The following is a 21,575-nucleotide window of genomic DNA, read 5'->3' on the forward strand; positions in this document are numbered from 1 at the left end:
GGGCCTGAGCTGCAGAGACACCTGATGCAGAGAGAGGGATGGGTGAAAGATCCCAAGTGCCCAGTTCTGTCTGTAAGCAAGTGCTGGAATTTGCTGGAATTTTTAATAAAAAAATATTAAAAATAATTAGAGATTAAGTTTTTTGACATGAGGATTTTGAAGTACCTAAACATGGTTACACACAAAATGTCTAGACATTATTGCAGAATTTTCATAAAATGCAACTAATAAACCCTGCTCAGTAAAAGTATTTTATTGAAGAGTGCCTTTTAGCTTTACTTCTGCCTGAAATGGAGCCAAATATCTCAGTGCCTAATAAAACAGAATCTCTGTAAGTGAAAAATATTGAAGGATCTGAGAAAAAAAGAATATTGGTACTTTTTAGTATCCCTACTTTTGCAAGTAAAGCTTTTACATTAATTAGTGTCTCCACATGCTTATCGATTTGGAGATGTCCCAGAAAAGAGTTTCCAGGGACTGGAAGCCTCTGGCAGGCTTCAGAAAAATCTAGTAAGTCAGATTAGAAAAGACCACTTATTCATTCATTTATCTGTCCATCTCATTGTGAAATGATGGAATGGCTCCTGTACATCAGTATTAAACCAAGATCCTAGGCAAATACCCCACTACACCACTGTTTGATTCCAGACACACTGTTAAGCTTCCAAGCCTCTAAAGTTGAAGTTTCCAGGCAGGGGCCTTGCATTCGAGTGGGATCCATTAGGATGCGTGTACAAAAAATTTTAATATCATAATTCTCCAGCCTGTACCTGACTTTTGGGCTCTGTCTACGCCAATTCACTAGGAACTGGCCTTCTAAAATTGCTTTATTTCTAGTTCAGCTTTTAGAGAAGAGGTGATGGGTGTAATTCCACCCACTGTTGGTCTCAGCTCTTTATTGTTTCAGCCACCAGCCAAGTGAAGCTGGGCAGAAGGCAGCAGGATTAGGCTGTAAATCAGTTCTGGGCAGCCCATTCTATTACTGTTTTCACAGGATTTCTTCTCAAAGATTTAAGCAACCATTCTGTTACAGTGGAGGCTTTGAAGACATGAATCTATCTTCTTTATACTGGAAATGATGTATTTTTCTATAGCTTAAACCCAAATTACCACACATTAAAACCCACTAGCATTTAATAATTAATTTGGAAAGTGCTTACTTGTAACAACTGCCATACAAGTTTCCTCTTATATTCAAGACCTGTTTTTAATAAAGGAAAAAAAAATGTTTATATAGAAATGGTGTTTTTCTGAAGGGTGATTTGGACCTTTTACTTCAGTTATATATTTGTATTACTAACACCTAAAATACTGTCATCTTACCACCCACCATACCTCATGTAAAAACTGAAAGCAGAAAATAATTAAGGACATGGAGATTAATCATCAGAAGAAAAAAAAATCAAAAGCAGAGTGAGAACTGTACAAACCCAGTGGGCTCTGGGGTAGCACAAGATAAACATTTGTTCCCAGGAAGATGACAAACTTTACTTTCCCTGGCAGCTAGGAAAGACACCAATATGCACCAAGGGAAAGAGCCCAAATAAAGCAATTAAAGCAGCAGCAATCAGAGGCTGACCAAGTTGAAAGCTTTCAAAATGCAGTCATGTTTGCAATAGATGACATTCCAATATGCTCTATATTTCTTATGTTTTCCTTCTTGCTGTAGCTCCTATTTCAGTAGTCAGGGAACAGTATTTAAGCTTCTGTGTTACTATCATTCACTTTATACTCCATTAAAAATTAGACAAACGTATAACCATGAAGAATTTGGATCAAGGGAATAAATTACAATCATGTTTCTCCTCCTTCTACCTTTCTCAGTAATAATTTGAGAGTTTTGTTACCAAAACCAGAAATCTGGTTGAGTTCATCATAAAGGCAATATGAGAAAAGCAAAACTGACAGCACCCTCACCTTTGAGTAGCTTCTCATTTAGGAGCACTGGTTACTCTCTGCCCAGAACCAGGCCTGGGTTTAATACTGGCAGTTGCCTCCAGACAAACTTCTTTTACCTTCCCAAGATCTGCAGAGGACAAACTGGGTGCAGCTGAAGTGGAGAAAATCCTTGCAAACGCTGTAAACAAGCCTGATCCAGACTGCATTCCAGTTTTTCCTTTTGCCTTTGCACGTAGAAGCAAAACATAGCTTGGATGAAAATTGTTTACATCTTATTCTAGTAATTTTCCCATGACATAACCATCTGTTTCCAGCCTGCTGGCTGTAATTGTACAGCAGGAAAATACCAACCCTACAAGATCCCTGTGCCTGTCAGTCAGCCAGAGACAGAGTGGGTTTGGGCTTTGTGAGCTCCAGGTGCCATTGAGCTTTACTGCTTTACCAGCACTGCAAGGACATCCTGGGTGAAAAAGCCCAGAACTGAAAATCCTGCTTTGCTTCAATAGGTAAAGAAGGGGAAAGCAGTGTTAGAGCCTCTAAACCTGTAGTAAATTTAGTGAGTAAACCTTCTGACGATTTCCCATGAGGCATGGAAAGCTGAATTCAATTATTCATTTATATGCTTTTATTGTAGCTTATCATCCTCATTCTCTTCTCTCCATCCAACTGCCCCTGCTCCAGAAAAAAACAAAACAAAACAACAAAAAAAAACACCCAAACCAACCAAACAAAAAAATATAATCACTATACCTGTATCAAATTTCCTCACACTCCTTTTACAATCTATATGGCATTATAAAGAACAGAGTCAAGTGGCCCAAACTAGACAACAGAATACTTAAGCACATCCTTAATTAAAAGATTAAGTATTAGGATTTAAATATATCTTTAAATTCTTTGTTGAATTAAGCCATAAAGCACAATGTCACTTGCTCAGTGTTTTGGGGATTTCTTTTTCCTCTGAAAGAGCACATTTCTTTTTCAAAATAACTGCATTGCCCTATACTTCTGCTTGACAATATTTTTGAAGCCTCAGCATGAGCTGGCTGCGAATCACAGCTCCATCCTTCACATACAGTGTAGGTGCTGCCAAGACATTGTTTCAGTACTAGTTCCCAACTTGCTTTTCAATATTTTTCTGAACACATTATGCTTAGAAGGACATGAAGGTTTTTAATAGTTCCATTAACCTCCTCTAGCAAGAAGCAATATACAAAACTCCAACTCATCCACAGGAAAAAATAAAAATCCAACATATATATATATTGCAGGAAGCAAAATGGTGAAATATGCTTTTGGATATTCTGAATTGGAGATTTTAAAGGGGAAAAAAACTCCAAAGCAACCCGCACACATAAAAAGAAAAAAAAAAAACCAAACCTGCAAAAAGTGCCCTTTAGTTGTTGAGAAGACACCTGTGATTAATTTTGGAATGGCAGCTGTCCTGGGAAGGGCTAGTTTTTGTTTTTTTTTTTCTGGGTGTTGTCACATGTATTGCTTTAAAAGGACACTTCTAAGAAGAGCCAGGGATTGGCCCGGGACAGGGCCCCCACAACTCTTCACCCCCTCAGGGAATGCAGACCTGTTTGTATGGACCAGGTGAGTAGGGCCCTTTCGGTGGGGGACATTTTTTCTTCTGCTTTAGATGCTCTTGAGGTTTTTTATCTTAAAAAGTGAATTAGCTTGATTAGTATTCTAACAAAGGCTCGGTTTAGTCTGAAGACTCTTTGATCTTAGCAGGGAGCTTGCTGCAGAGACAGATGAGTTTCTGCCAAAGTGCTGGCCTGGGGTCCTCTCCCATTAGGAAGTAATGGCTGAGTGAGTGTTGCTTTTAAACAAAAACCTTACCTTACTTAATGTTTTCGGGAGTACAGTAAGTAATGTGATAGTGTGGTTTGAAAACCTTTCAAACTAAATGCAAAGTTTTCTGAGCTCTGGGGGCTCTCCTGGCTGTTGCTGTACTGTATGTGGTTCAATGTTCCTGAATCATCCCAAGTGCCAACAGGAGCACAAAAGTATTTTTTACCAAAAAAAAAAAGAAGTGCTTTAGTCTTCTGCTTAGTGATTGGAAATGCTGAAAATTGCTCCACAGTTTCTTGTCTTTCTAAGGGGGAAGGATGCGTTTAATGGCAACAAGGAATGTTGCTTAACTAAAGGAGGTTTCCCAAGTGTTTGTTAGGCTTACCCTGAACCAATGCTTGGGTTTTCCAGAATGAATGTGGAAATCAGAAGCCTCCTTTCAGGCTTTTGTTCTGTTAATTCAAAATGTACCTCTCAAAAAAAGCAAAGAGTTGTCTTAAGGAAGAAAATGTCAGTAAAGACTTGTGTATACCCCCTGCTTCTGTGCTCAAGCTGTTGGCAGCTGCTGCTGAACAAGAAAAGGTTTGATGGCTCTAATGCAAAATCACCTTTTACTTGAAGCCCAGGGCTTGTGTGGGGAGGAGGTGACCTCAGGACACCCCGTGGGGCTGCTGCTGCCACTCATCTTGTTACTGAGTGTAACTTTGGCTTTCTGAAAGAAAAATTATGTTTTGAGGCATAAGGTTCTGAAATAAGTCTCCCCAGCAGGAATTCTAATGTAAACTTAATTTATAGAAGTAATAACACACCTTGCCTGCACTCCAGGTCCTGGGAGGCACCTTTCAGTCCTGAATTCCCATTTTGCTTTTCTAGAAGTCAGGGATCATGTAAGAGCTGCTGGAAACAGGATAAGATGATGATAAAATTAACTAGAATAACATTCTTATATTTGCTCATAGTAAAGAGCATTACCAAAGGTATTTTTTTTTGCTTTCTTTTATATTAACTCTGGTTTCAGTGTGGTAATTTTTCATTACTGAATGTTAACTTGCTGAATTCTCAAAGCAATATGTTCCAGCATTTATTGACAGTGCTCAGATGAGTAAGTAAATGGGAGAGTTAACATCCTAAGAAGTGTTTCAACATTTGCAATGCATAGCCTATTCTAAAAGCTACTTCACCAAGCAGCTGGTGATGCTGCACAACAAAAAGATTGTTATCCAGCTGTCAACTGCCTTGTTTGTTCTTGTCCATCAAGTGTTTAGAGGGCCACCTTCCTATGCTGCCAAAATTTAGGCCTCACAGCTGTGATGTCCTAGGTCCGTCTTATGCAAATATAAATTACCTGTATGCTACTCAAAGCCTTGACTCTCCCCAGTGTCATCTTGGAAACTGAAAAATTCAATAGATCTTTCTACATAATAGACACAGATGCATACAGAAAAATATTTCCTGGATTCAAAGTTCCCCTGAGTTGTCAATATCTGTGATTAATTTTTTTTTTCTTTTTGTTCCTTTCTTAACATTTTTATCACAGGTCTTGCAATAAATCATGTGTGCATATGCAGCAATATCTCTGTAGATGAACTGGTTGCTCCCTCCTTTCCAATTGTCAGTAGCAGATTCTTCCCAGTTAAGAGTAAGAATGAATTAAACAAAATATTTTGTCTTTTTCCAGAATAGATAAACCCTGGTCCTTTTTTCCATGTAGTTAATATTGTCTATATGTTTGTAATCTTTCTAAAGTTCTGCCCTCCCCATCATGAGGTGTGAGTGCTTCAGTCTAATTTTGCACCTTGTAATGTACTGTTTATTTTCAATATTTCCTTTAGTACTTCATATAATGGCTTGTAGACTGTGTCCATGCTCACACAGCCTGGTATAAGGAGCACCAATTTACCTCTGGTTTGCTCTTCATTATTTTACAAGTCTCTGCCACATTTCATAAACCCATGTAAATGTAATTTTTTCCACAAAATCAGTACTTCTCAGGTTTTCTTGCCAATTAATTTGAAGTACTCTTGACAGAAATGACAGAAATGCCTGAGGAAGAACTAGTGCCTAGGGGACAGTGTTATGATAACTTCTAAAGCTGAAATTAATAAGTAGATGAGTTTCTGATGATGCTCTTGACTAAAGTGGTTAATCAATAAAGTACACCTTGAGCAGAAACATCCAGGGGCCTGTCTGGCTAGAAAAGAGAAAAGCAAATTGTGCTCATATTTTGTGAGGTTAGCAGGACTCTTAGTTTACCAGGTTTTAATGCAGCTGTTGATATATAATTTCCCAGAAACACATTGTAAATCTTGTGAGGTCAGGACAAGCAGAGTAAGTAGGGCTGGTTATAGGAAATTTTCATTCGGGAATGCTTCTTCTCCGACTTACACGGTATTTTTGTCTTTTTTTTAATGGAAAACAGCTTTAAGGATTAGAGATGTCACTTGTTTGTCATTTGTAATGATATTATGAAATGTACACTGATACAATGATTTTTCTCCTGTTCTCTTGCATATTTTTCTGACTCTGCATTCAGTACCATTTTTAGGAACCCCTAAGCAGGGGTCATTTCATTTCTTTTCTTCTTGTGAAATAAATGTTATGCTCTGCAAGTCTGAAACCAGGATTCCTGTGCAGGGATTCTCTTCACTGAGAAGAGATTTTAGCTGTACTGGATTTTAGCTGTAAATTTAGGACTGGCCAAGTTCAGAAAGCATCTGCCCTGTTAAAGCCCTACTTCTGCCTTCCTGCTTAGTTTTATAGTTGTGTGATGTCTTTCCAGCTTAGTTTAAGCTTTATTACATGTAACATGTTTCAAAACAAGATGAAAAAGGCAGTATATTCTGCACTCCAGCCTAAATAATGCTCGTTTTCCACTGTTCCTTAAGGACACTAACTCTGCTCCTGCTTGTGTCTTTCCCTGAGTTTTTAGATCCAGTCTGGGCATAAGAAATCCTCATGTAAACACAATCTGGCAGGCAGAGATCCCTTAAGGCTGAGATGATGTGGCCTCAGGGTACTGTGAGTCAATCCAGAACCAAAGGTGGGATGCAGTTGCTTTTGCCATAATACAGTGTGTTTCCTGCTGGATCTTTTGTTTATACTTGAAGCAACAAACTTGCAATAAGAGCCATGTGGGGTTATAAAGCAGATGAGTGCATTTTGTACTCACTTTCCTCCCCCTTTTTCTAATCACTACCAAACAATCTGCAAGGAGCTTTTATTCCTGTGGGCACTCTGCCATTATTCATGGAGAGAGTGGAAAAGGGGGAAGGGTCAGATGGCAAAACTCTCGTTGCTTTCAGTAAAATCAATATTTCAATAATGGGTCCTTCTTCTCCATAGACTTAGAAGGGGGTGGAAATCTCCTGTGTAAGGGAAACAGGATGGACATCCAAGGATATTTAAACACAGTGATACTTGTCAAATTGATAAACAGTTTTTGAGAATCTTATTTCCTGAAGTATAAGAGAATCTTATTTCCTGCTGATAGCAGGAGGTTTCACAGCAATATTGTGATTTTATTGCATGTCTACTTAAACAGATTATTTCTAGTATCTGTAAAAGGTGTGTAGGAGCACAAGCTAAGTAAATACAAAGTTGTAGTATTTCAGCACTTTATAGTGATTTGGTAAGTGTTATGTTGCTACAATTTGAAGTTTTTCTTATTGCTATTACAGTATTTGGATGCATTGTAAAAAGCCCCAAGACTCCCTTGCATGTGTTATTTAAACTAATTCTTGTTTCTGGGACTGAGAGAAGACCTGCTGGTGTAGTGCAGTCAAACCTGCCTCATATATTAACATCCGAAACCCCTGCTGGAAGAGGAACACACTTTTTTCCTCTGATGCAGTGGCTAAAATGGCTTTTCTCAGTCAGCTGTACAAGGAGCAGGCTTTTATCACATCTTCTCTTGACCCAGCACATTCTTGCAGGGATAAAGCTTCTCATACATGTCTGTTTCTCAGAGCTATAAAATCACATGTGGCCCAACCAGAGCAATGCAGGTTTCCATCATGGGATGCACTCATGTGAATCTGGCAAAGTAGAATTTCTACTAAATCATCTTCACTTAAACCAAGCACATTTCCAGTCTCAATAGTTGGTGTGTGCTCATGGGTCTGTAAATGGTGTATATAAATACAAGGGGTTAACAGAATAGTTATTACAGCAGTTTAAAGTGAATATTTGCAGGAAATATTCCTTTACACCTGCTGCATAGCTATGAGCTGGTAGTCATTTCCATAAAGTAATTGTGGATTGTGTCTCTGCTGGGCACCTTAACTGTGTTTTTCTACACAGAAATTCAGGACAGGGAAAGGCTCAGAATAAGTGTGCATATTAACCTTCTGGCTTTCAAATCTATTATTTTCTGACTGTTGTTTTATTTGATAATTCACATAATTAGTGCAAATCTTTTTACTATAGCAGCTCTTTATGCAACCAGATAAGCCAGAAGATTATACCTAGATTCCAGAGCTTGGAAGAAGCAATTTGCTTTTTGTTTTCACATGATAGTACCTTCCATTCATTCAGCTTCAACTGAATGAATAGTATGGATGGATATATGGATGTTATAGTATGGATGAGTTGACTAACAGCCCCCAGGGTACACTCCTAGGAGCTGTACTTGCTTCCTGCTTCCGTTTTTTTTTGTTTGTTTTTTTTTTCCCCCTTAGAAATGATTTTTACTACTGACCAGGCCTTGAAATACTTGACAGGCTGGCTTTTCTGCACCTTGTCTGAAGAGTCAGGTCTGCCACTGTTAAAATCATAAATCTGCAGGATCCATGCTAAAGGCAAACTTTTCACATTTGGAATAGACATAGAAAAGACTTCCTGGTGATGTGGAGTAGAGAATAGTGAAATATAGATGAAACTTCAAAAAAACCCCAAGAAACAAAAAAAACACTGAGCCAGAAAGCTATGAACAACAGCAGCAGAAATCTGCTCTGTCCTGAGGGGTCACAGTGCCACTTGCCAAGCTTGTACTATGCAGAGAGACAAGCAGAAGCTGGGTTGTTCAAGGAGATGCTCAGGTAATACAGTTAATGCATGTGCATGTGTATATATTATTTCTATTTATGCTTAGATATTTTTTTAATTGTAATGTGTCCATTGAATATGCCTCCTGGTATTTGAAAGAGCTGCTGAAAATCTACCAGGCTTTTAATACTGGAATTACTCTGGTGGGCTCCTTGAACTGTGCCTATGTCAAAGGTGGTTTGGGTGTTCTGTCACATATAGGAGTTTTTACCCTCTAGTTGAGATTTTTATCTTGCTTTGAGTGGTGGTTGCAAGTTGGAAGCTGGGCATGAGCCAGCAGAGAGCCACTGTGCAGGACATCAGGCTCATTCCCAGCCTCCTAAATGTCCAGTGTCAGAAAACAAAGGCTGACCAAAAAAACCCAACCAACATCAAAACAAAAACCAACCAACCAAAAAAAAAAAAAAAACAAAAACCAAACCAAACAAAAAACCCAATCCCAAAACAAAAAGCCCAAAGCAACCACAAACAAAACTCAAAACCCCAAATTGGTGGCTTTCCTCCTTAAGTGAAACCTTGTACAATTTGTGAGACAATTTATAGGTATGTTCAACAGGTCAGTAAAAAGCCAATTTAATTGTTTTCAGTAACTGGGGATTTTCTGCATGTCTGTAGAATGAAAGGATACCACCCTTGGCTCAGGTTGGTATGGTAACAGCAAATAGGCATGTATTTATTTATTCATTAAAACTGCTGGCAGGGATTTTAAGTACAATTATTCTGTCCCTTGTGCCTTCATCTTTACAAAAGCAGCAAATCTTCTAGTTGTTTCTCCAAAATAAGTCGTAACAGTTTCTGGATTTCTTTAGGTCTGCTAAGATCAGAAGGATGCAAAGAGTTACCCAAAATGTTCATCCTATTACTTGGCAAACAGTAACAAAGCAGCCCAGGTGGATGTGATAATGAAGTACATCAGTTACTCTTTGAACACAGTCCCATTGATTTTTTTAAATTTTTTTTATTTTTTTTTTTAGCTATTTATTCAAATATATGAAAACTACTATCCTAGACTGCCTTGCTGTATTTTACTGCTTTATCTTCATACACAAGCTTGTACACAAGTCTTTGAAACAAGACTCTTACTACTTCTACATTTTCCCCTTGGGAACTGTTACAGGGTCTAGTATTGTTTTCCCTATATTTGAAAAAAATAATCCATGCAGGATATAATCTTGCCTTTATTTTGTGAGTGAAATATATCTGAATGTTGGGAGAGTCTTGTTTCCTTAATCACATTGTATAAATGGATTTAGAAAACCTGAATGGGTATCAGGGTGAGCTTGGCTATAAAAGTTTCATTCATCTTATGGGAGTCACTTATCTATTCATGCAGGTTTTTGCCTGAGGAGGGAAGATTAGAAGAAAAACTTTAGTAGAACCTACTGTCCTTTGATCACACATTTTATGATATATGATATACACTGTAGTGTTTAAAATGCCAGAATTCTGGTAAGAGATCAAGAGATGGTCCCAGTTTATAAATGGAAAAGGAGAGCAGGCAACCTTTCTGGGGTAAAGACCAATAAATTGGTAGCAGTAATGTTATTAAATAGAACAAATGCATTAAAAAGGAATATTTGATTATGCAGGCTTGCCATGAATTTGAGAGATATTCTGAAGCCTGGCTCCTTGTAATCATTTCAGAATCACTTGGCTGAGATTTTAATCTTAAAAGTAGAGTTGCCCTGACCTCCAGGAGGAAAACAAAACCAACAGATTAATGACTCTTGCAGTCACCTCCAGATTGTTAGATGAGCTGCAAGAAATGTCTTAAAGCTGAACTCAAACTGGCTTTTTTTTTTTTTTTTTGAGGAATTTGATACAAACCTTTAAATGGTATGAGATTCTTGGAACAGAACCAGTTATTTTTCTGATGGCAAGCTGAAATCACTGAAGTAAAGTAGACAGGAAGGCACTAAACCTAATTTCAGGTGAGTGATAAAATGCTGGGTCTGTCAGGAAACCAGAAATTGCTTTAGGTAGGATGTCCAATGGTGTATACACTGTACTGGTCTCTTACCCAAGATTTCTATCTCCATGTTCAGCTACTGTTTTAACAAGTGAAAAACACATGACTTATTGGCAGTTCTAAAATAATTCTTCACTGTAGCTTTGCTGAAGGCCATAGTCACTCATGTGCTGTGATTAGTAAATATCTCTTCAGTAGATACACATCTTGTTCTGTACAAACTAACTTGGAACTGATTGAGCAAGTTTGACTATTTTTCTTTCATTTGTTCTAGCTCTACATATTACAATCTAAAGCCTGCTTTCCATTTTTATGCCCTAAAAATCTTTATTGTTATTCTGTGCTCCCCTGACACTGTCACTGGACCAAGATACAGATTTAGTGTTTTCAATCTTTTCTAATAAGTCTGTCGCCCTCCATCTGCCTCAATTTTTGTTGCTCTCTGAACTACCTCCAGTTTGTCCACCTCCCTCTAATGAGGTGAACTCCCCTCAGAATGAGACTAATTCCTTCTTGACTTCAGGCCTGATCTGTGAAGTGCTGGGAATGGAAAGGGATTGGGAAGAATATACAAGTGGAGAAGCTACCAAACAGCAAAATACAAACTAGATGCAGAAAGCCTGAGATAGAACTGATCATTCCTGGCAGATTTTCCTTGTTGCTCCTCTTCTTCATCTGAACTTGACTCTCAAGTTATACTGGATTTCTGGCTGCTATATACTCTTAAAATGATCAGCCTGCTTCATGTGTTTTGCAGCAGGTTTGTCCTGCTGAACTAGAGCAGGAGAAGGGGGGAAGACATCCAGCAGCTCTGGGGGGATTTGCTCTTCTGTCCATGGGCCATTCCTGAGAGATCTCAGGTCTTCAGAGGTGGGATTTGTTTTGATGGCTGAAATTGGGCTGTGCCTTATAGCCTTAGATGCAGATCTCTCTTGCAGCATTACAATACTTTTTTTTTTTTTTTTTTTCTACTCACGGGTCCTGGAGCCACCTGCAAGATAAGGACTGAGATATTAAATTTAACTTGATAATTTAATGGGTAACCAGTCATGAAGAATGAAAGCCAGGTTGTTGAGGATATCTTTGTGTCTGTGCTTACAGAAATAGTCTTTTCTTTCTCTAGGAGAGTTCTCTCAGAAGAGAGGTGGCTTTCTCTTTGCTGCTGGTAAATTTTAGCTGTACTATTTAAAGCTACTTCTTTACTGGTCTGACATTTAGACTTTGGCAGAATACTTACCATCAATATCCAATAGTTTATTAAAATCTCCTTCTTTCTGTTGTATGGTTGTTTCCACTCTATTTTCTATAGCATATCTTTAAGACAAGTGACTTCACTTGAATAAGGAAATGTTTCATGCACTAAAATTACCTATGACATTAGAAACTGATAAGATGCAAAAGACTGCTAATTAAAATCACTGGATATAAAGGAACCATCTATGTTAGCCCTTCATCATCTTCAGGATGCTTCCTCACGAGTCTGACATCCATTCAGCATTTGTTGATTTTTATTCTCCCCCATCCCATCTCCTGTATCTTTGCTACCTGGTCACTGGAGCAGCCATGCAGTGAGCATTTGTATTCTCTGTGCCAGTGCAGGGGAATTTGTGCATTCAGGTGCATGGCTTTCTCTAGTCTGAAGTTTACTGTTGGGAAAAGATATAAAGAAATATGAAACTTTGCATGAAACTGGTGTCTGAGTTGAAGATATCATTGAAGTAAACTACAGTCAAAAGCAACCCAGGCTTCATCTTTTTCTCTCAAGGGATCCTGAGCTTATCTTAACAGTCAGACAGGAATTTCTGGCTGTTGCTCAGGGATGTAAATGTGCACACTGACAGCCAAGCTCTGACACCTAGGAAAAGGGGGGCTTCTGCTGCATTGCTGCTGGCTTGAGGAGTTCACTGTCATGGCACAAGCTGAGTGCAGGTTTGGGGATTTGACACTAGGCATATCTCTAAAGGGAAGAAGGGGGAGAAATAACACAACATGAACATCTTCTTGCTGCTCCTGGCTCAGCACAGCCCAGATGGATGGGTGAGTGTCTGGAAGAAGCAGGCAGCTGCTCCATCCTTCTGCAGCCTCCATGCTGGGCAGGGACCATCCTGGAGGAAAAAAATCTCAGCTGCTGTGACAATCAGAGCCTCGTGTTGGGATTGCAGGGCTGCAGCTGAAGCAGAACTTGTTTTAAAATATTTCATTGTTGAATTGTAGTTTATTTAAATAGAGTTTAGCTGATCTCTTCTTGCTCCTGCTCCTCTGGGAAAGGCAGGTTGGGTGCCTTTGGGTGCTGCTCTTCATAGCTGAGCTTGGCTCAGGATAAAGACTATGGAAGATGATTCTTTTCCTGAAGTCTGGCTCTTCTTACTCTCTTTTGTACCTATGTAACTTTAGAGATGTGCTGTCCCATCAGTGCAAGTTTGCAACATAAAGGGAAAGCACGTGCCTATTTAATTTTCCTCTTCTGAAATTCTAGCACTAGTACTCTAGAGGTATTTTTGGCTAGACAAAACAGTGATTTAAAACATAAAGCAGCATTTATGGCCTATTTTCCACTATTTATAAAATGTAATAACATACAGACACGATGAATCATGATGGTGTCTTCTGCAGTCAAAGCTTCCTGGGATAAATGCTTTGTGCATAGGCAAGCAGAGTTCTGTTTATGCAAAGGAGAAAATACAGATACAAGTTTTCTGGTTTAAAAGGCAACCCTGAGTTTAGAAATGTTTTCTTTTTTGTAGCAGGGAGGAGGATAAAACTTGATTTTTAAGGAACACAAAACAAATCCAAACAGGCATTGTTTTACTGGTCAATAGTAACACCGATTGTATATTTTTAGAGTTGGATACTGTGTCTGAAAACTTGTCTTATAGAATCAGCCTGAATAAACGTGGCATACAAAGCTGTAATAACACTTGAAATAACACTTGATGTTACTTCACCAGAGTGGCTTGAAGGATACATGCTCCAAATTTTATTTTTTTTTAAGATTTTATTAATTTTAATATTTCTTCCAGCATACTGATTACAACTCCTTGCTACTATTGGGCTCAGAGCAGACAACTGAGAGCTGACAATAACATCTGACATGTTGTATACCTTGAGCTGATAGAGATTTTTTCTGTTCAAAGTGATTATGTAGATCAAAACAACACCTTTGCCATTTTGAATCCTCTTGTAAGGCTCTGATATGATTTTTACAGCATCCCTTCTTGTTCATTGGTGATTGTTCCAGTCAAAGATTCACATCTGTCCTGGTTTTGTAGGGAAGGAACTATGGGGTGGGTGGTAATACAATTAGTACTGCCAGTATAGGCTGCACCTTAAAATAGTTACCTGGGTGGTTATTTATTCTGCACCCAGGTAAATACTGGCAGTTTGGTTTTTGGGTTTTTTTTCCTTCTGGACAATTTGTTAGTGATTGACTCATTTCTCCACAGTGACAGCATCTGAGTCATGATCTGCTTGGCATTTATGAACTGAACCTCCTATTTTCTGTAAGAAAAATTTCCCTGAATATACTTCTGCTACTTCAGTTCACTGATTGCTGATTTAGCTGATTTCTTGTAGCCTAATTAGAACTATAATTTAGTTTAAGATAGGCACAACATTCTATAGCAAAATGGGGTTTGGGCTGTAGAAATCAGTGCTGTGAATTGTGTAGAGTTTGAAGGAAAACAGACTTTAGGTATTCCGTGTGTCTAATACTTCTCAAGCAGAACTTCATAATAAACTTCTGTTCATATTGATCAAGGCTCAGCTGGTGTGATTCAGCTTAAGTAATTTTTAGATTTCCCTGAATGAAAATAATGTTTATTTCCTAGGAGGAGAAAATAAAAATCTGGTCTTCTTTTTTTTGCTTTTTCCCGCTTTTTTATTTTTGTTTTTTCCTTCAGGTACAGTAGTTTCCATAAGATAGAAACTGTCAGTAACAAATTGCTGTTAAGATTTATGGTGCCAGAGCACATATCTGCCACCAGTACCAAGTACTGTCTGTAACAGGGAAGACTACAGTGAGTTGGAAGTTTTTTTTTCTGAAGGCCTGTCAGAAGCAGGCTGAATCCTGAATGCATAAAGACTGACACTGCTGGAATTGTTCCTTAGAGACTGGGAAAGCATCTTTAAGCTGAGTCTTGTGCTGAAAAAGATCCAAGATTGTTAGGCTCAGTCTGTTATGTGAATGAAAGGAAAAGATTTTTAGCTCTGGACAGAAATCTGATATTTCCTCCCACAAAAATGGTCTTGCTCACCATGCCTTGAAGTGATTTGTGGAGAGAGAGCAGCAGCAATTCATCAGGGTGAGGCAGCTGCCCACAGGGCACAGCATCAAGTCGTCATTACTTTCCCCAGCTCTTAATATGTTTGGGTTTTTAAGTAGTGGTGAAGATTGATGCAAGTTGCCAAATCAAGGTGATGTATGACCAAGTATTTTGCCTAATTTCCCCATGCTGTTCAGCTACTGAATTTTAGTTCTTTTTTTTTTCCCCCCCTAGTCCTGAATTCCCTTATTGCTGTTATGTAGTTCTGTGTCACTGATGGCTTGTACCTGTGCTCCTGAAAGAGGAGGTGTTTTTTCTGACTGCAGCCATCAGCACAGCCTCACTTCACCCAGGCTGGGATTGGGAATGGGTATTGCCAAGCAGGCAGCACACAGACCTGTCTGGATCCAGCTTGCACACATGGGTTTACTCCTGGATGTGTGCCAGGGGTAAAGGATAAAGGGCTTGCTTGCACCCTTACAATCATGTTCTTACCTCAGTCCATATGTACAAACTTGTACCATGCATTCTTCAAGCGTGGTCTTCAGCTTATATCCATAGTTACTGGAAACTTTTTCCTCCTCCTTTTTCTTTTAAGAGAGGAGCAAATCAAAACACGAGCAACTTGGATACTAAATATAACCAGCTCAGCATTCAGTACTGCTTCTGGTTTGCAGGACCTCAGAAAAGCTGTGTCATACTCCAGAGCTGCAAATTATTGCTATAGTTTAAGTAAACAAGCTGGTGCTACTGTTATAGGAAGCTTCCTTGCTAAGCTAGATGTACTGATATTTGGTTTTTCAGGAATATGAATGTCTGCTACTGATGGAAGGAGTCAGCTGTCACTACAGTACAAATGCAAATTGCAAACTAATGGTTGAACAATTAAGATCTAGTACATGGAGTTTATTGCCACTGGAGGACTGTAATTGAATTCCTGTTGCTGTCAGACAGGTTGAAAATTACTGTAATGAAGAGCATCAGTTTTCTACTCTACATCTCATTGTTTCCCATCCAAGGAGCATTGCTGTTAAAGAGCTTCCCACAAATAGATCAAACAGCCTTGGAAAAAGAGTGAGTAATGATAGGAAAATTGTCACTGAAGGGGAAAGTATTTGGCACTCTCTAGTTTGATTCCCACCTACCCATGAAATTCTGGTATTGAAAACTGTGGGTCTTCCCCACAGTGATCCTGGTTGTGTTACTGTGTCTGCATAGTGAAATCAGCAATAAGACAACAGTGAACTTGAACACTGGGCAATACAGTAAATTATTTGGTTCTTGATATCACCCCAATCTCTAACACCCCAAAACCTTCCACAATGTAATAAGATAGCTCTGCTGACTGCTCCAACATGTTTGTGAGTAATCCTTGGCTACAGGTGTGAAAGAAGATGGCTTTTCGCTAGCACCTTTTTAAAATAAGGTGTATATGCACATATGTACATGTGTATAGCATCTTGATTACAAGCACTCTGTATGAATAGGATCTACAATGAGCAAATTTAAAGGAGATGTATTGAAGCTTGCAAAGCAGTAAAGATTAAGTCACTATTTGCAAAACACATTAGCTGGTGTCAGGTTCTTTTGTTATTGATATTCCTGCTTCTAATTGCAGTGAAAGGCATGAAATAGGGAGTTGGCCAAGATTAGTTTCTTGTAGTGTTTCAGTTCATTTGGTTACAGACCATAATGACCAGGCTTGAGTTGTGCCTCAGACAATACAGGTGCAGATCCAGCAGTATGGAAAGAAAGCACCTGCCTCACCAAAGCAACAACACAATGTTTTGCTAGATTGTGTTGTAAATTCCATATGGTACAAAACTTATTTGAATTTAAAATATTGCTGTTGTGAGTAATTTCATCTGCTTAATTTTCAATTACCCTGCTCAACGTGATTGTGCATATATTTCAGTATAAATGGGAAAAGAGAATGAAGGTTCTGGAATATTAGCAAGCAACATGGTCTAATTGTCTGACTTGTCACTTTACAATTTAAAATAGTGGATCTGCACAGCTTTTATATGCATTTCCTAATCCTCAAAGTTCTTGTATGCATTCCATATATGACTACATACACTCCACCATAAAAAAACAAAGTGGCAATTTTTCTGTTGGCTCAATAAGCTTCGCAGCTCAAAGGATGTCCAAGGAAAAGGGCTCTTTTTCCAGTGGACTTGCTGAGCAGCAGTTATTTGCAGTCTCCTAAACCAGACTTGCTCCTGTAAGCCTCAGTAAGTGCTCAGAGCTCACTAGGAACCTGCTTTGTAGCTGAATCCATTTACATTGGACCAGCAATGAATTCTGAACAGAAAATTACCTGATTGTTAACTTTGTTTTCCTTACTGGACGTGTAACTTTGGATGCTGCACAGTAATCTTAGTGTCACATTGAATATTTAATGCTCTTACAGAATTCAGTGCAGCAGGTATTTCTGTGGGTGCTTTCTGTAGGTATTTCTGTGGGTATTGGCTGTTCAAGGGACTATTCAGTTCTTAGGGCTTCAAGAACCATTAGATGAAGAGCAGCAGTTCAAAACCACAGTTTTCTTTAAAGCACTCCAGTGCTACACATTTTGTGTTAATGCTGGAGAGTGATGACAAACAGTTTCTTTTTGGCAAAAGCAAACTAGTTAGAATCTAATAAACGTGTTACAGCCCAGCAGCTAAATAATTCATGGTATTGGCAGAAAGTCTCTGATAATTCTTTTCAGTTCTCTACAGTGAGATGTTAATGTATCAGAAGAGATCCATCTCCCCATTAATAAGGTTGTTATATATTAATAGAAAAATGCCCCCAGATACAGGGATTTCCAGTGTGTTGTGTGAGAGGCTTGAAAAGCAAAAGCCACAAAATCAAATGCCTCAAATTAAAATGGTTTTATTTTTATAGGACAGATTTTTCCTGGATTTATATTGAAAATCTAAGCTTTGTTTCAACTAACAAAGGCTGTTTCTGTATCACAATAAATGAGGCACTTGGAGTGGGTCATTTAACAACAATCTACACAAAAGCTGGATACTTTTCCTGGGTAATAGTTATAACAAGTAATCATTTGATTTTTGCACCTGACATCATTAAAAATATCTTTGCCTGTGCTGCAATAATACAAAGTTATCTGAAAAACTCAGCTTTTTTCTGGGATTTTGTCAGCTCTGTGACTTATTCCAGGATTGGGACATGCACTGTGGTGGGACTGGTTGGGGAATTTAAGGCATTGGGGGACTTGGCCCATGAGGCTCTTGTTATCCTTAACTTGAAAAAGCAGTAATCTATACCAGAAATAAATGGGCCACAAATACTAGGCAAGAAGTCACTTGTCCCAGAAATATTGTCTTACTTACAGTGGTGATTTTAAAGTAAAAATCAGAGCAGATGCCTTGTGGCTATTTTCTTACCATACATTTGCACACCTCTAACTTTCTGCTTCCCTGGATGCTCATTTTATCTAGTGTTTTCATCTATCTTTTCCTAGTTCCTGAGGTTTAAAACTATGCTTCCAGCAGTGAACACAGGAGAAACAACCAAATGACACCAGAGCAGGTTTGTTATGGAAAGTATTTAAAATGGATAATTGCCATGCTCTCCTTCTAGCATGAAAAGCTGTTCTAGTGCCTGCCAAACCTTCATGCTTCTTGCTTCTGTGTTGTCTATTTGGAACAAAAAAAAAAAAAAAAAAAAAAAAATGTAGCAACTGGGGGGCTAGTTGGTATAACTTGAAGACTGTCCATGTCCCACTGTGTGATCCAGTCTCTAGGAGTAAGAATAGGAAATTCCCTCCTATGGAATGATTTCTTAACTTCCACTCACTGGTTTAGTTGCACATTGTAACATTTCATGGGCCAATTTCCATACAGCCTGGCTGTCTGCTGCCTACCAGAGAACATCATCTGTGTGATATGAAGTCTGCTGGTCAGATGCAATGCTGCCTGCTGAGTTAAGAACTGGCACCAGCAAAAGGAAGAGGGAGCAATGTTGAATGTGGTGGCTCAAATGCTGAAATCTTATTTCTTACTTTTTTATTTTAGGCTTTGTGATAGATAATCAACCAGTTCTATTTTCTTCTAATAATTCATAAAGAAGCTCCATGTTTAGATCCGTTTTCCATTTCTTAAAACTATTTATACCTCTACAAGGAGGAGAAAGAAAATCATCTTTCAGCATGTCCTTGTAAAGAAGACATGGGCTTGTGGATTATTCATGTTTCAGGCAGAAGAAAAAATTATACGTCAGATGCTCTTTTTCTTACTAAATCTTTTTTCTGTGCAGGGAAATCATCACTGTTCAAAACAAGAGCAGAAGTAATTTTCAACTGCCATGGGTGTAATTCTTCTATACACAAAAATAATAATAAAAAAAAAATAAAAAAGTTGCTCTTAGTCTATGACTAGACCCAAGTTTACAAGATAAAAATGCCAGATCAAACAAATAGATTTAGCTGTCATTTCTGATTATGACAGCTAATAATGATTATCAGCATTATCAAATGCTGATAAGCATGACTTGATATTAACCCCAAGAGAACAATTACTTAGATGATTTTAGCACTGAGTGTTGGAAAATGTGATCTGATAGATTTGTCCTTATTCTGTGTTTGGTCTAATCAGCACAAAGGACAGGAAAGTAAATATTAACTTTGCCATCTTTGTCTCAATTTCAAAATGTGTAAAAACTCTGCTCCAGTTTTATCCATCACTGATTTTCCTGAAGGATATATTCAAATTTCAATCTCGAGCCAAATTCACTTCTGCCAAATGTACAAAGCCACTTCCCTCATGGTCAGCACTGGTCAGTGAGAGCTCCTGCTTTGGGGAATTTCCCCATTGTTTCTGTGAGCAAGAAAACAAATATTAGCTTGGTTATTTTGTCTTGTGTTGTCCACTTACATAGTATAAAATTATTCTTAAGCCATTTCAGAACCAGGACTTGACTTTAATACTGATGTTTTTCTGTTTCTTCTACAGTATATGCTTGGCAAAGTAATTTTTGCCATAAGCATAAGAAATGTGTGGAAGCTGAAATCTGAAACTCTTGAATTTCCTTGTCTGATCACAGAGGATAATTAGCAATTATCTCTAATAAATGTTTCTTGTATCTTAGATATTCAGAGACCAGAAATGATTGTTTCCTGGAGGAAGCCTGTAGTAGAGGTCACACTTTTTCTGTAGTTCACTTGTTTTTTTGATCCTATCACTTTCAAATAGGTGATTTCAGTGAAGGCACTTCCAAGACTTATTTCGTTTTCCCACCCATTAATACTTGTAACTTGGATTTTTTTAAGCTTCTTTCTTTTCCTCTAAATATTTCTATTTTTGTGTTTGAATGTCCTAGAGGCAATGTGTTTTCATATTTAAATGGCATTTGAAAAATGTGGGCTTTTTTCTTTGTTTTTAAGTGGAATTTGGCTGCCTTCTAGGCTATGGTTATAATTATAGGTAAGAGTCAATAGCAAAAGGGTCTCTGTTTCCCAGCTGGTTTTGAAATATAGAAGCAGCAGGTAAGTGTAATTCTTACATTGATGAAGCCTGGTACAGGTTGGATTTATGAATGTGGCATCTTAAATTGATGCTGTGTCCTTGTTACATAGCTCTGTGCCAACATATGTTCCACTGTGATGGAAATATTTCCAGGGACAGTCATTATTTCTTTCTAGGTAAAAAAAAAATGTGGTATCTAATATTAAAGTTGTGTAGTATGTGAAAGATTCAGCACAGATTTATAGTGGTCAGAAATAAAAATGTCAAGACCTGAATTTGCAATAGTGACTCCAGTATCATGCTCAGCTAAAATGTTGTGTGATGGAGTTTTAGGGATTCTCAGAAATGCAGCGAGTTGTATGATTACTTCAAGAGATGGTTCGCTTCACTGTCATGTCAGAGGCTTCTAATTTAGCAATGAACAGTTCAAAAAATGTAGAAATCATACTAACATAATAACCAAGGATGTTTCAATTGTTCATTATGTATCTTAAATCTAGATTTCTCTCTCCATCAATACTTGCCAAATCCATGCTTTCCTTTTCCCCAGTCTAACCTGAGGCTGTCCCTACCAGGGCGTTTGGGAGTACTTTTATTCCACGCTCTTTCCAGTAATGGAGGAGTGCCCAGTGCCCCAGACAAGAAATCCACCCAACCAGGGGAGTTATTTTAGGTGATGGAGCAGAGGAGGATGCTGTATTGGGCTCTTTCTGTGCCTCTTCAGATGTAGGACTGATGCTCTTGTCACTGGCAATCAGCTCAGTAAGTCAGAGGGAGCCTTTAACTGTGCTTACAAGCAACAAACTGTCCAAGGGTTTTGGAGGCAGTGAAGACCTTGTGTTCAGAAATCCTTGTGACAATCCTGTGTCTGTTTCCTCCCTAGAGGGGAGCAGGACTGGAGTGTGCTCAGGCTCCTGTGTGCTGGGAGGACAGAAATGTGTGACACACCAAAAGCTTCATTATTCTTCAGGGAGGGAATAATGGAGTGGGATCTGTTTTCCAGGCACTAATATCTTTCTGTCCTGCCAGTCCCTGTTAGTCACTGCCTGCCTGTGAGCACTCCTGTTTCTTTGCCCCAGCAATAGCTGTAAAATTAACTTTCAGATATTCCAAACAGCTTGCAGG

General features: G+C 38.5%; 1 long non-coding RNA gene across 2 annotated transcripts in view; it reads left to right on the forward strand.

Moving 5' to 3' along the window:
* Window positions 1–3,476: 3,476 nt before the first annotated feature.
* Window positions 3,477–21,575, forward strand: part of LOC139803113 (uncharacterized) — a 73,017-nt gene continuing 54,918 nt past the window's right edge. Inside the window, exons 1-2 of one of the 2 annotated variants that reach the window (XR_011728886.1) lie at window positions 3,477–3,498; window positions 10,555–10,673. This is a non-coding gene — a long non-coding RNA (uncharacterized lncRNA). The remainder of the gene's footprint in view (window positions 3,499–10,554; window positions 10,674–21,575) is intronic. The other variant, XR_011728885.1, reaches the window with a different exon arrangement.

This window comes from Heliangelus exortis, chromosome 15, assembly GCF_036169615.1.
Source record: "Heliangelus exortis chromosome 15, bHelExo1.hap1, whole genome shotgun sequence".
In the NCBI taxonomy this organism is placed as follows: Eukaryota; Metazoa; Chordata; class Aves; order Apodiformes; family Trochilidae; genus Heliangelus; species Heliangelus exortis.